Source organism: Balaenoptera physalus, assembly GCF_965194825.1.
Source record: "Balaenoptera physalus genome assembly, chromosome: 14".
Taxonomy (NCBI): domain Eukaryota; kingdom Metazoa; phylum Chordata; class Mammalia; order Artiodactyla; family Balaenopteridae; genus Balaenoptera; species Balaenoptera physalus.
Window position 1 is genome coordinate 5,661,176 of NC_138893.1, and position 14,476 is coordinate 5,675,651.

A 14,476-nucleotide genomic window follows, 5' to 3' on the forward strand; every position below is an offset into this window, starting at 1 on the left:
CGTGCAACTTCTGGCTTTTAACTTAAAATGGTTCTTCAGGCAAGCGTGGCAGGAAAGCAGAAGCCATCTGCTGAAGACAAGACTGAATGGCCTGGTTACATTATTATGGTAACCAGCAGTATCAGGATGAAGAGAAGAAATCAACTTTCATGAGGTCTGATACAGAACTACTTCTCAGGGTTACCCCAGGGGCATGAGCACCGTGACGTAGCCAGCCTTCCGACTCACCCTGTAAAGCACACAGACTCTAAATGATTTTTTAATGTAACATTTTTTCATACTCTGCACATTCTGCATATACAAAATTAACCTCCGAAAGGTTGAACTTCACTTTTAGATTTTAGAGCTTTTCCTGCCCTGCGGGCTGGATAAGTAGGTCAGCAGGTCAGCTCTTCAGTGTTGCATTAATAAAAAATGTGGAGCTAATTAAATGTAAAGGATAGCACTGTGCCTCTTATTCCTAGGGTCTCTTGCATGTGACTGCTGTGTCAGGTGACAGGTGAAGGAGCAAAAACCTCTGGCGCATTTGTTTATTCAGGAAGCATCAAGATGGTGTGGGTGTAAAACCACGTTGACAGCATTGGTTTTTTCTGAGTTTAGTGTTGGATCATAAGAAAGACAATACCAAACAGGCTTGTCTGAAGAGACTGGCCCCTTGGCTGAGGCTGAATCCTAATTTCCTGGGAGTAAGACACAGGCACAAGGCCATGGACAGAGAGTGGACAGGGCATGTGAAGCCAGGCCTTTTAGGATATGGCACGAAGGGAGTAAGACTACGAAGAAAAGCAAGGAAATCATTAAAACTGAGGATCAAAGTGAACACCCGGGTGGGTCAGGGAGTTATGGCCACATCCGGGGCCAATGGTTTGCCCCCTTGAGTTGCAGACTCAGGCTTACGCACACACAGATGTCTGAACGTGGTGGTGTGTCTACTTCACCCACTGAGACATAGTAGTACACTGGCCCTACTTCCTAGGGCTCTTTATGCCCTACCTTTATAACCTCTCATACACATAATGTGACATTTATTCTTTTAAGGTACAAAACATGTTTACATACAAAAACTTGAATCCCCACAAAATCTATGCAAGCCTAAGACACAGCCCTGACACTCACAGCCCTGATTCCCCCTGACACAAATGTCCTGTGCAAATCTGGTCCAGGAAAAACTCACCTTCAAGATGAGATGAGGAAAAGAATCTAGCAGAGGATCACTTTGGAGATCACTACATGAGAAAAGAAGTCAAGGCACAAACGGGTGAGGAAGGACTGTTGCCACGAGGCCCATGAAAAGCACGACCAAACATCTTGTGTCAAGTGACACCAGATGATAGAGTCCCCTCTGCAAACAGGAGACACATGTGGAGACACAGAGATGAGGGGAAGAGGGCAGGACCTCAGAGATGAACCGTGACCTGGCAGAGCTCAGGGATGGAAAAGCCCTGCTCGGAAGTGATTTCCTCTGGGAGCAGGCAGTGGGGAAAAGAGGAGGGAGTCGCTACAAAGAGACTCTTTCTCACCCTACTCAGTGTCTGAGCCCTCTGGACCGATTCCCTTGCAGGAGGGCTCAGGAGTCTGCTCACACATCGCCAGTGGCTGGGAGGCCTGTTCTAGGACTGCTCTACCATGGAGAAGGCCTTCCTTAGGACAAGCTGTTCTCTCTCCCACCTTGACTCCCCACTAGCTGGTCCTAGATCTCTGCTTTTTAGGGCTTCATGAACCTCTGGGCTCCCTCTCATGGGTCTCCCACCCATGTTCCCAAGTCTAAGCTCCTTAAATCCCAAATCCTTGATCTCTCAGGTGCTACAGGCTTGACCCATAGGCTCATCGTCCCTGACCTCAGAGCACTCTGCCTCCTGTTCAAAGTACCCGGGCCACCCCTTCTCCAGGACCCTTGAAACCCCACTTCTTTGTGTTCTGCCTCATTGCACCTGGACATCTGAGCATTGAGTTAGGGATGGGGGTGTGGGGACCTGGAAGTGATGCAGAAACAAGAGTTTAGTGTTGTATGTCATCACCATGGAAACACCTGGCCCTGTGATCTGGGTGCAGCTTCAGGGAGGTGGAACCAGAAACAAACCAACAGGGGCACCAGTCTCCACTCCACAAGTGTTTCTGAGTGGCTGTTTTCCTGCTAGGCCTCTTCTCTCCCCTGATCTCCTCGGAACATTGGGTCCTTGGGAAGCATCGGGTTCCTGGGGCTCATTGAGGAACTGGGGAGCTCCAGGATTGAGGGGCTGCTCCACTGCAGGCTCAATGTGTGGGGGACACAGAACAAGTATCAGATGAGGAGCCCATCACAGGTCACCCACAACTGACAAGGGCAGAATAAACGCCAGCTAAAGGAGACCATCAGGGGACCCTCAGAATTAAAGACAGGAGTGAGTGAGCTGAGGCCGTTCACTACTCATCAGAGAGGACCAGAGAGTGGAGAAGCAAGTCTTGGAATAAAAATGCAAGAAGAGGGCTGGGCGTACCGGAAGACCCATGTGGCCTGAGAACTGAACACCTCTGACTCTGGCTTAGAAGAGACCTAAGGCTTCAGGCTGTGGCGAGGGCAGGGCTTTTCATGAAATAACATCTGTTAAGAAGGACTGGGCGACTTAAAGGCTGTACTGCCCGAGGAGCCATGGCCTGGGCCAGTTTCTTGATGTGCGCAGGCAGCCAGTGCTTACTACCGTTTTATTCTTGGAGCTCCACTCTCCTTAAGACATTGAGTGAATCAACAACGAACTGAGCCAAAGTTTAAAAATATCCGTACAGAAATGCAACAAGTGCTGGGACTTCCCTGGTGGTCCAGTGACTAAGGCTCTGTGCTCCCAATGCAGGGGTCCCAGTTTCGATCCCTGGTCAGGGAACTAGATCCCACATGCCGCAACTAAAGATCCTGCACGCCGCAACTAGAAGATCCTGCCTGCCGCAACTAAGACCCAGCGTAGCCAAATAAATAAATAAATATTAAAAAGAAAAGAAATGCAACAGGTGTTTAGAAAATGGCCAGATTGTGAAGAGAGAGCCAGAGCAACAGAGTTGCCTTTTTTTTTTAAAGTAAATTTATTTATTTATTTATTTTGGGCTGCGTTGGGTCTTTGTTGCTGCGCACGGGCTTTCTCTAGTTGCGGCGAGCAGGGGCTACTCTTTGTTGCGGTGCACGGGCTTCTCATTGCGTTGGCTTCTCTTTGTTACAGAGCACGGACTCTAGGTGTGTAGGCTTCAGTAGTTGAGGCTCACAGGCTCTAGAGCTCAGGCTTAGTAGTTGTGGCACACGGGCTTAGTTGCTCCGAAGCATGTGGGATCTTCCCGGACCAGGGCTCAAACCCGTGTCCCCTGCATTGGCAGGCGGATTCTTAACCGCTGTGCCACCAGGGAAGCCCCAGAGTTGCCTTTTTAAAAACCCACAAGGCTGGCATCCAAAAGCCAACTTCTGGAAGATATTCATAAAAATCTTTCCAGAAAAATCACATCTGAGTCAAGAAGGCTCTTTTGGCCCGCCTCCTGGAATTGGAGAAGTCCTTCACAACCTATCAGTGGTGTACCAAACTGGTTCTCTAGTTTCTGAATGTGCCGAGAATGGGCCTTTGCCTCAGCTAGGGAATCACCAACGAGGCCTCAAATAAAATCAAGCCACGTGAAGAAGGCACAAGGCTGCACTCGCAGGGCCTGCAGAGGCGCACGGGGTAGGGGCAGCAGGAAGCACAGTGCTGGGATGTGCAGCAGCCAAGGCCTGAGATATGCAGAAAGGAAGAGGGAAATGAAAGGCACAAGAAAGTGCAGAGATAGAAAGGAACAAGCAAAAACCATCTGAGCAGGTAAAAACATGCAAGGAGAGCAGTCAAGAACTGCAGGAAAAATGACAGAAAACCATGGACCCACCTGGAACACAGGTAGGCGTCCTTGGTACCCAAGAGCCCCTGAACGCCTCACTCCCGCCCCCTAGTGGCTGCAGGGTAAGCTCTGGTCAAGGACAAGACAGAAGTGCCAACTCCAGGTGACTTTTCACAGAAGCACATCTTAAACTGAAGAGTTTCAAAGACCAAGCAGTTTAAAATCATTTCCAGGAAGACCTGGGCAGTGGGGTCTCAAGGCAACACTTCCTCTTTTTTTCATGGAATAGAATTTGGGCTTGAAGAGGGGCTTCCCCCAGGCCTCCACTTAGGGATTGAGAACTTTAGTGTAAATGTAATTATTTTCAAGCATTTTTCTTCTAGAATTTATTGTGAAGTGAAAGTTTTGTGAATTGCTGCCAAATATATCTTATGTTTAAGGTTCTTCCTATTTGTGTATCTGTGGCTTCGTGTGAAAGAAAAATTTCAAAAATAAAGTTCATTAAAAAGTAAGAATAGGGAATTCCCTGGAAGTCTAGTGGTCAGGACTCTGTGCTTCCACTGCAGGAGGCACAGGTTCGATCCCTGGTTGGGGAACTAAGATCCTGAAAGCTGCGTGGCAGGGCTAAATAAATAAATAAATAAAAAAAAATAGCTGTTGTTTAAAAAAAAAGAAGAATACTTTTGTTTTTTATTTATTTTTTAATTAAAGTATAGTTGATTTACAATGTTGTGTTAGTTTCTGGTGTACAGCAGAATGATTCAGTTTTATATATATGTATTACCTCACTTAGTATGTATATATATGTATTCTTTTTCATGTTCTTTTCCATTATGGTTTATTATAGGGTATTGAATATAGTTTCCTGTGCTATACAGTAGGACTTTGTTGTTTATCTATTTTATACATAGTAGTTTGTATCTGCTAATCCCAAACTCCTAATTTATCCCTCCCCAACCCCTTTCCCCTTTGGTAACCTTAATGAGTTTGTTTTCTATGTCTGTGAGCCCGTTTCTGTTTTGTAAATAAGTTCATCTGTATCATACTTTATTTTATTTGGCCGCACCTGGCAGCTTGTGGGATCCTAGTTCCCTGACCAGGGATCAAACTCTTGCCCCCTGCAGTGGAAGCTCGAAGTCTTAACCACTAGACCGCCAGGGAAGTCCCTCAGTAAACACTTTTAGTCAACACGCTGCCCGTAAACTTGTGTGTCCCGTAGTAGAATTCAGTTAGCAATGTTCTCAGAGTGTGTGGGAAGAAAGGTGAGTGGAAGCTGATTCCACCAGGCTGAGTGGAGAAGCATGGGGCGGGGGTGGAGGGCGTGAGACCTGATCACCCTCCCCAGGCAGCGGCCGGTGGTCACTTCCCCAGCCCCTCCCTCCGGCGCATGACCAGAAGCCTGTGGCGGCTGCCAAAACTCAGCCACCCAAGCCAGGTCCCATGTGCCACGGTGGTGCCCGATATCACCACCAGAGGGCGAGCGGGATTCAGCATTGTTTGGCATTGCTCTCGAGACAACAGAACAAACAACCTGGCTTCTGTTTCAGGACACCAATCTGTTTAGCTGAGCTGCTTGCCGTGCGGGTGAACCCCCATTTCCTAGAGTTAGGTTTTTAAAAAATTCCCTCTGCTCTTCAGGGATATAATAAGGGGGTATTTCATCCTGCTGTGACTTTGCAGTGTGTGTTTGTGAGGAGGGCATGTGCCCTCTCCCTGTACACCCCCCCTCACCCCAGCTTCCCGACCCTGAGCCTCTCTGGCACTCCTGATAGTGTAAGTGCAAGACCTGCACACTGACAACCACGATGCTGCCAAGGGAAACCAGGAAGGACCTGAGCAAATGGAGAGAGAGTTCGTGTTCATGGACTGGACGATGCAGTACGATTAAGACGGCAGTTCTCTCCAAAGTATCTATAGAGTCACTGCAGTCTTTTTCAAAAATCCCAGAAGCCTTTTACAGAAATTGGCAAGCTTATCCCCGAGGGCAAAAACAGCCAAAAGAATTTTGAAAAAGAACAAAGTTGGAGGATTTATGTTTCCCGACTTCAAAACTTACTGTAAAGCTTCAGTAAAAAACAAACAAACAAAAAACAGTATGGTGCTGGCATATGGATAGGCATATATATCAGTGGCACAGACTAGAGAGTCTGTTGCAGCAAAAATAGAAATGAAGTTTTCCCTCTCCTAAGAACAAGGAAAATAAAGGGAACAGTGAACAGGCTAGAGAAGAAACATAACCTGGCCTGAAAGAGTTAATCACTCCTAGTTTTTTTTTTTTTTAAACTGTTACTAATCTGTAGTGTCTATAACTAGATTTTACTTCACAAACCTAACCTATTTAACACTATGTGAATTACATCCTGCATTCCCTTGTAGCAAATCACCCCTTGTAGCGTTTGCATTTCAGAAAAGAGGTCGCAGGCCGATAACCCAGAGACAAACGGAGCCAGTTACGGGGCTGCCTGATGCCAGCTGTGACTATTTTGAAATAATGCTGAAAGAAGAAGAATGCAAGACCTTCACTACTTTATCATATACCCGGGACTGCGAGCCCCACATACAAAATCTCCGATTCCCGAAGCGGGGGTTGGGCACAGTTCTTGAGGCGCTAGCCTGCTGTATCTTCCCTTTTGCCTGGCAGAAAAATAAAGCCATCTCTCTCTTCCTCCAAAATCTGTCTCCGTATTTCTGTTCGACCTCGGTGCACAGGGAAGCCGAGATTTCAGCAACAAAATGGGGGCTCGTCCGGGATCTGCTTGCGGGCAGGCGGCTCCGCAGGGCCCCTCGGCTTGATCGGAAGCTCGGGGATCTCTCTCCACGCCAGGCTCCTTCGGGAGAGCGGAGGGTTGGAGGATATCTCTGAGTCCAGGTCGTCAGGGACTCCCTGCCGCAGGGCTGTGCCCGGATCGCACCCGGCCCGCCGACGCGGCTGCGGAACTCCGAGGCTGCGGCGGAGAACGGGGGAGAGGCTGACCTAGCAGCTGCCGAGGCTCCTTTTGCCTTGAGGACACCTTATCTTCTCTTACCCAAGCCGGCCTGGACTTCCACTCCGAGGAAACACTGAATATTGGAGGATCAGAAAGAGGGCGAACGGAAGTCTCGACACACCCGTCAGCACCTACGGTGAGTCTCCCGGAGTGCACACCGTGACCTTTGACCGTCCCCGTACGGGAACCTCGGTTCCAATTTGGGGATATCCCTGCAAAGGGAGATTCTCCTGTAAGGCGCCGCTTTGGGGCAATGGTCCAGGTCGAGTGGGACTCGGAAGTCACGTTTGGGCAGGTCTCCGTCGTGTGTTTCTCTTTTTTCTTTTTGAGCATCCCTTTGCTGTTTCCTTTTACGGTTTATGTTTTATGTGTGACTTCCAGCTGGTGAGGTGAAGGTTCATGTTTTGCTTTGAGCGCGCTAACATCTAACGTCTGTTACCAACCGCTGGAGCCAAAATGGGAAGCGCTTCCTCTAAGGTTCCACCCACACCTGGGAATCCTTAGGGAAAATTTTAAACGACTGGTCGACCTATAGCTATGATCCAGTGACAAAGAAAAATAGCCTCAAAATGGGTCTCCTACAATTAGATATTTATTGCCACAGGATGGGAAAAATGGACTACGGTTCCCTTATGTTCCGGACTTCATGCCCCTTTTATTATAACCCTGCTCTAGGTGGCTGCATAATCATAAGCCTGAGGAGTCAGAAAATCAAACAAACAACTCTCCGGACATTCTAAATGATCCTCTTCTAACTTCTCCCAGCTCTGGAGGGGGGGAGGCGGGGCGGGAAGTTCCCTCAAGTTCCCTGCAAGTTCCCTCAAGTTCCCTGCAAGTTCACTCCTTCAGATTATTCTGATCAAACCAAGACCCCACCTCCCCAGAGGGGCAATCCCTGCTGGGACAACATTTTTTTTTTTTTTTTAAAGATTTCTTGATTGATTGATTGACTGATTGATTGCTATGTTGGGTCTTCGTTTCTATGCTAGGGCTTTCTCTAGTTGCGGCAAGCGGGGGCCACTCTTCATCGCGGTGCGTGGGCCTCTCACTATCTTGGCCTCTCTTGTTGCAGAGCACAGGCTCCAGATGAGCAGGCTCAGTAGTTGTGGCTCATGGGCCTAGTTGCTCTGCGGCATGTGGGATCTTCCCACACCAGGGCTCGAACCCGTGTCCCCTGCATTGGCAGGCAGATTCTCAACCACTGCACCGCCAGGGAAGCTCTGGGACAACATTTTATCAGCCAGTCTGCCCCTGTTATCAGAGCCAATGTGAGCACTATCTGGTTTAAATTTTAGTTATGAAACCATGACCACAGAAAGAGAAAGATGATTTTTGACAGTATGGCCACAATATTCTTTAGACTCCAGAGAAAATTGGTTAAAATAAAACTTTAAAAAAAAAATTTATTTATTATTATTATTATTATTATTATCATCATTGGCTGCGTTGGGTCTTCATTGCTGCGCACAGGCTTTCTCCCTAGTTGTGGTGCGCGGGCTTCTCACTGCGGTGGCTTCTTGTCGCAGAGCACGAGCTCTAGGCACATGGGCTTCAGTAGTTGTGGCACGTGGGCTCAGTAGTCGTGACTCATGGGCTCTAGAGCACAGGATCAGTAGTTGCGGCGCACGGGCTTAGTTGCTCCGCGGCAGGTGGGATCTTTCCAGACCAGGGCTCGAACCAGTGTCCCCTGCATTGGCAGGTGGATTCTTAACCACTGCACCACCAGGGAAGTCCCTAAAACTTTTCTTAAAATTGCAAAACGAGTTCTTTTTGCATGTGCAATTAGAAAAAGCTAGCTTATTAAAATAGTTTTCTTCAAAATTCTGACCCTGAGAGAACAAAAATATGCCTAGGACAAAGCTTGAAGTTAAGTCTTATCATGTCCTTGAGCTACAAACACAGCTCACCTTGCCTGAGACTTCAGCCTTGGGTTAATTAGTAGAACTTCAAACTAAGAGAAAAAGAAAAAAAAGAGGCAAAGAGACATTTTAAATCTCAAGTGGAAACCATGAGATCTCTGTCTGTCTGGATATATGTGTATGTCTCAGTATGTGTTTTTGTCTTTGGATAATACTGCTGAGGTTAATTTGTAAATGAGCTCTATTTAATTGGCTTAAAAGAAAAGCAAGTGCTTACAAATCAAACAATTCTAAACCCAAGAAAAATTAAGCTAAATAAATTTCAGGTTCATGTGAACTGGGAAATATTCAATATTAAATTAATACCTGGTATTAATGTTTAAATTTGTTGATCTAATTAATATAGACATGTCTTTAGACTCATCAGCATTAAGTATAATACTTGTATTGTGCCTAGATTTAATATAAACTAAATAAGATCTTATTATATCTGTTAAAAATTTGTCAGCAATGAAAATAACTTGATGTGAAGAAACTTTTAAGAAAAAAAAATTGCAAATGAGATAAGAGCTTTGGGTGAACTTTTTAAGAATAATTATGTTTTAGGAATATTTACTTAAGAACGATCTCTCCAGATATTCAACAACTTGAAAATTTAGAGTTGTGCTAAATTAAGTTAAAGGTTGGAAGTTTATTAAATAACTAGGCCATTTCCAAATAAAATAAGATACTGAAACATTAATTACTGAACAGTGGCTTCCTTTTACAGAGAAACAAACGGTTTAGAACTATTAAAAAATGTGTTTGGTGCCACACTGAGATATTTTCTATAAGAAAGCACATTCTAGGGAGGGTGGGAAGGAGGCGCAAGAGGGAGGGGATATGGGGATATATGTATACATATAGCTGATTCACTTTGTTATACAGCAGAAACTATCACAACATTGTAAAGCAATTATACTCCAATAAAGATGTTATAAAAAAAAAGCAAGCACATTCTTCAAAAATTATTATTTGGATGTATGTTTACTAATCTACAGAGTGCTGATATAAAGGACAGTTCATGGTTGCTTAAGGAAAGTAGGATGTGTGTTTTTAGTAAAGAAACTATGAGGAATGGAATTGCATTTTATTAAGGGAAAAAGAAGTAGATCTGACTTACAGGTGGCTGTTTCTGAATGGGAAAATAAAGTGATGGATACAGAAAGTGATAAAAAAAGGTTTGTGGAAAGTGGACCCTGAGAAAAGAGGTTTATGCATGGTACAAGGTTTCTTAAGATGTTGAACTGCCTTGGATGACAGATTTTAAGCTTCTTTACCTTTTAAGTAATCAGTTCGATATTTGCCTTTAAAATCTTTTATTGTTACTTTGCTTAAGTGAAAAACTATTGTTTCGCCGTGTCGTATGATCTTATCTGACTGAGTGTTCTAAACCCTTTTGATATTTTTGATCAAACTTCCCAAATCAAATTGTAAGGAAGCTTCTTTGACCTCTAGCTAACTTTGGGGTGCTTCAAAGGGCCCCTGAAATAGCCCAAAGAGAGATATTACACTAATTATGTTCATTTGGTATGTTAAAAGTACATGGGAAGTATTTTCAAATGTGTAATAAATCTTCTTAGGTTATATTGTATGGTAATTGTTACTAACATAGATATTCTAGAAATTATTTGGAGTTTCAAAAAATTCTGATATGTTCTGGTAAAATGTTATCAGTCATAATTCTAGTTATTATCTTAAGTGTCATATGTCACAACAGTAAGTTACCTTGTTACATTGTAATCAGATTTTAAACTTGCCTTAAGTCTTTTGTCATTATAGACACTTACGGTTTCACTCTGATGCCTTTGCAAAAATGCTTCCTCTTACAGAAGATTTATAAAAAGGACTTTTGGATAAATACAAGTTTCTGACTTTCAGACCATAATGCTAAACTGGATATAAAGAAGCTCTTCTCCTCAAGCTACTTAGGGTTTACAACAATTTGGTAATTTACACCTATGGGTAAAATTAAAACATTTATCTTTTCTCTCTATCTGCTCCCTCCAGAGATTGGAAGCTCTTAGGTCCCCAACAGCTTTATCAGGTAAATTAGGAAGGCTACCTCACTAACAAGTACAGAAATCTCAAGGTATTTTCGGGACCTTGAAAAGGAGGAATTCACCTAGATCTGGTAAGCAAAATCTGTGACAAGCCCTTGGTGTGACTTTCCTGAGAGGTCTTTTAAAACTTCAGTGTGAGACTCCGTATAAAAGTTTCAGCAAGCAAAAAGCCTATATGATCAATTACCGTTATATAAATCATCAGGCCAAGTTTATCGAGACCAGACTGAAATTTGGTTCTCTCTCTCTGTTAAGAGAACAAAGTTTTCTTGGAACGCTGCTTTTTAAATTAATTAATTAATTAATTTATGGCTGCGTTGGCTCTACCTTGTTGCGCGCGGGCTTTATTTAGTTGCGGCGAGCAGGGCTACTCTTCATTGTGGTGCAACGGGCTTCTCATTGCGGTGGCTTCTCTTGTTGCGGAGCACGGGCTCTAGGCGCATGGGCTTCAGTAGTTGTGGCACGCGGGCTCAGTAGTTGTGGCTTGTGGGCTCTAGAGCGCAGGCTCAGTAGTTGTGGCGCACGGGCTTAGTTGCTCCGCGGCATGTGGGATCTTCCCGGGCCAGGGCTCGAACCTGTGACCCCTGCATTGGTGGGCGGATTCTTAACCACTGCGCTGCCAGGGAAGCCCTGGAATGCTGCTTTAATAACTGACTTTGTAACTTTGTTTGCCTTTAAGTGATTTACATTTGCTTTTAAAATCTTTTGTTACTTTGGTAAAGTAGATAAGTATTATTTCACAATGATGTATGAAGATTATGGCACATGTAGATAAAGCTCATTCTGCTTCTACAAAAATTAACCCCTCAGTGTCAGACTTTTGTCATCCTGATGTCCTTAAAACATGACAACAGTCTACTCCTAAATCAGGGAATTTAAAATGGGTAAACAATAGCTGTCAATCAAACAGTAAGGACTATGGGAAATCCAGGACGGCTTCTTGGCTTTTTCCGGCTCCCTGACAAACCTCATTTTTTATTTGATGGGCTTTATAGCCTTCCCTGGCTGCAGGGTTAATGCCCTCACAATGAAGGACAAAAAATATGTTTTACTGAAAATTAAATTCTAGTTTTGTTAATTAAAGTCTGTGTTTACCAAGACTCACTTCCCAGATAGTTCCTTGCTGTTATGTTATATTGCTAAAAAGTTTAATTGAATTATTAAAGGACACTCTAAGTTTGTTTCTAAAGTTTATCTCAGTAATCTATTTTTGGATGAAGATCAGATGCCCCACGACCTACAACCAGGGGATTATACATACGTAAAAGACATAATTTGAAGGACTATCTCCAAACTGAATGGAAGGACCCTTATCAGGTTCTCTTAACTAGCTCATACACAGTAAAACTAAAGGGAATTAACTCTTGGATTAATTTCCACTCACAAAGGGCCCCTGCACTGGTCTGGCCTATAGAGGGGACAGCTGACCTCAAAATTACCTTAAAACAGCGCTGAAACAGAGGAGAAACTACACTCACGCCAGGATGAGAAAAAGACAACATCGGAAGTAGACCACTTACCCAACCAAGATCCTGGACCTGAGTCATATGCTCATTTATAATGTTTTCTTGACTTCTTGGACTTTTGCATATGAATCAAATGTTTTTCTATCATAGGCACGATCCTATGCTAGTTCTAAAAATCAATCCATTTGTTGGCTTTGTGGCCAATTACCTATGTCTAGTACTTCTGGGTTACCTGAGTGGATTTCTCCTCTCCAAGGCTGTAATTGGTTGACTCTTAGGAAATTTATCTTAAAAGGAAAATTATAGTCATGTTCAGGCCACTATTGATATTACTAGATGAGATCCCCTCACCTGACCAATTAATAATATGTGCTCTGACCCTGACCATAAATGTGAATTTTCCTCTACTACTCAAAGTTCATTCAGAGCAACAAGCAAAATTTCAGCCAAGGAATAAAACCTCCCACAGTTATGGGATGGATTTATGTAATTAACACCAGGCTATGGTAATTTAAGGTTAAAGGCTCCTCTGTGCTGGGAACAATTAAATCATACTAAGGATAATCAGTCTAGTAACACTAGGAAACTGGGCTGAGTACTTTATGGACAATGGCAGTATATAATTTCCCTGAAGAATAGGGACTGGTATAGAACAGACTAAGTCAGACGATCTGGGATATACTGGGCTGCACCTAATGGAAGTTCTTGGCTTAATTCTTACTTATGTCTTTATTAATACTGCCAGCTATGTTATTTGTATTTTGCCTATTTCAAAAAAATTATCGTTTCTTACGTTACCGAATGTGTGACTGAGCCTCTGATAAAAAGATGATACATAGTTCCATATGAGATCAGTGATTGCAATAGTCTAACTCTAGATATGAGAAGAAGCAACAAGAGGGAATATTTGCCTGGACCATAAGAGACTGGGAAGACAGGTGGTTCAGAGACTTTTGGATACTAGTAAAGGCTAGTCCAGTAATAGCACATGGAGTGGCCTATCAGCAAAATCTTTGCCAGACCTGGGAATGAACATTCCTAGCACCGTGGGACAAAATGGTCATGAAGTGTCCCAAACCATGGTTGAAATTATGACCATAAAGGGGCCCTGCCGACTGAAAACTGACACTTGCCATCTACTTCTACGAGGATTAAATCATGAGCTGCTGCTGCAGCTGGTGACCTTCAACACCCCCTACAAGGAGTTCAGGGTGGAGATCTGAAATGAGGCCCTCTGTGCTCTGGGAAAAACTGACAGGACAGGCCTTCAGATAATTATATACTTTCAGGAGATTTTATGAGCCCCAATTCTTGCATCTTCTCATACCTAGAGAAACACTGACATCATTAATGGTGACACTATGGTGTGATTTTAGGCAAGTCCTTTTATTGCTAAGAACTTGAGGTTTCTGAGCTGTGTTAGATTTGGGATGCCACCAGCCATTCTCAAAACAATGTCTGCTGGCAGCTGGTAACTGCAACCTTACTTCTTAAAGGTCTCCCCTTGTAATTACTACACTTTTAGACGATAAAATTGCTTTAGATCATATGTTAACAAAAAGAGAAGACACATATGTAGTGACCAGTAGCTCCTGTTATATATATGTTAATACCACATCAAAGGTTAAAACCTACTTATGTGAAACTAGATAACCGGCTACCTGGCTACAAGTCTCCCCAAAGTGCCAGGTCTAGACTGGGTTTCAGGCTTACTGTCCTAAAAAGAAATGAGATCTATTCTGTCTATTAACGTTTAGGTTGTCACTCCTCCAAATACTTCTAACAGGGTCTGTTACACGTACATCAATCACACTGGGCTAATAAAATTATATATATGACCACACCAAATGGCTCCATTCCTTTAGACAGGGTAACCCAAGCGCTGACTCTATCTGGACCAGGATCAAAATTGCTACCAAGCGTAACATTGGCTCTTAATCCTGCTTGGGCCTCCGGCTACAATAATTCTTTTACTAATCTTTGGCCTCTGTTTTTTAAAACTACTTGTTAAATTCTGTCTCCTCCGGATTACAATAGGTTCACATCAAGATAATGATGATGCAAAGATTCCAGCCATTTCTCAGAACAGATCCTGCCAAAACAATAACAGAAGTCACCCTGGGGCCCTTAATAAGACAGGGCGAGAGCTCCATGACCCCAGCTAGGTAGGGTCTATGAGCCCCTTGCCAGCCTGAAGAAGCTACAGAAGACAGACCGTCGTCCCTCATCCTCCCAGT

General features: G+C 43.9%; 1 protein-coding gene across 3 annotated transcripts in view; it reads left to right on the plus strand.

The window, feature by feature from the left end:
- Positions 1-14,476, plus strand: part of RASGEF1A (RasGEF domain family member 1A) — a 264,154-nt gene that overhangs the window by 71,463 nt on the left and 178,215 nt on the right. The gene's annotated exons all lie outside the window — the stretch shown is intronic.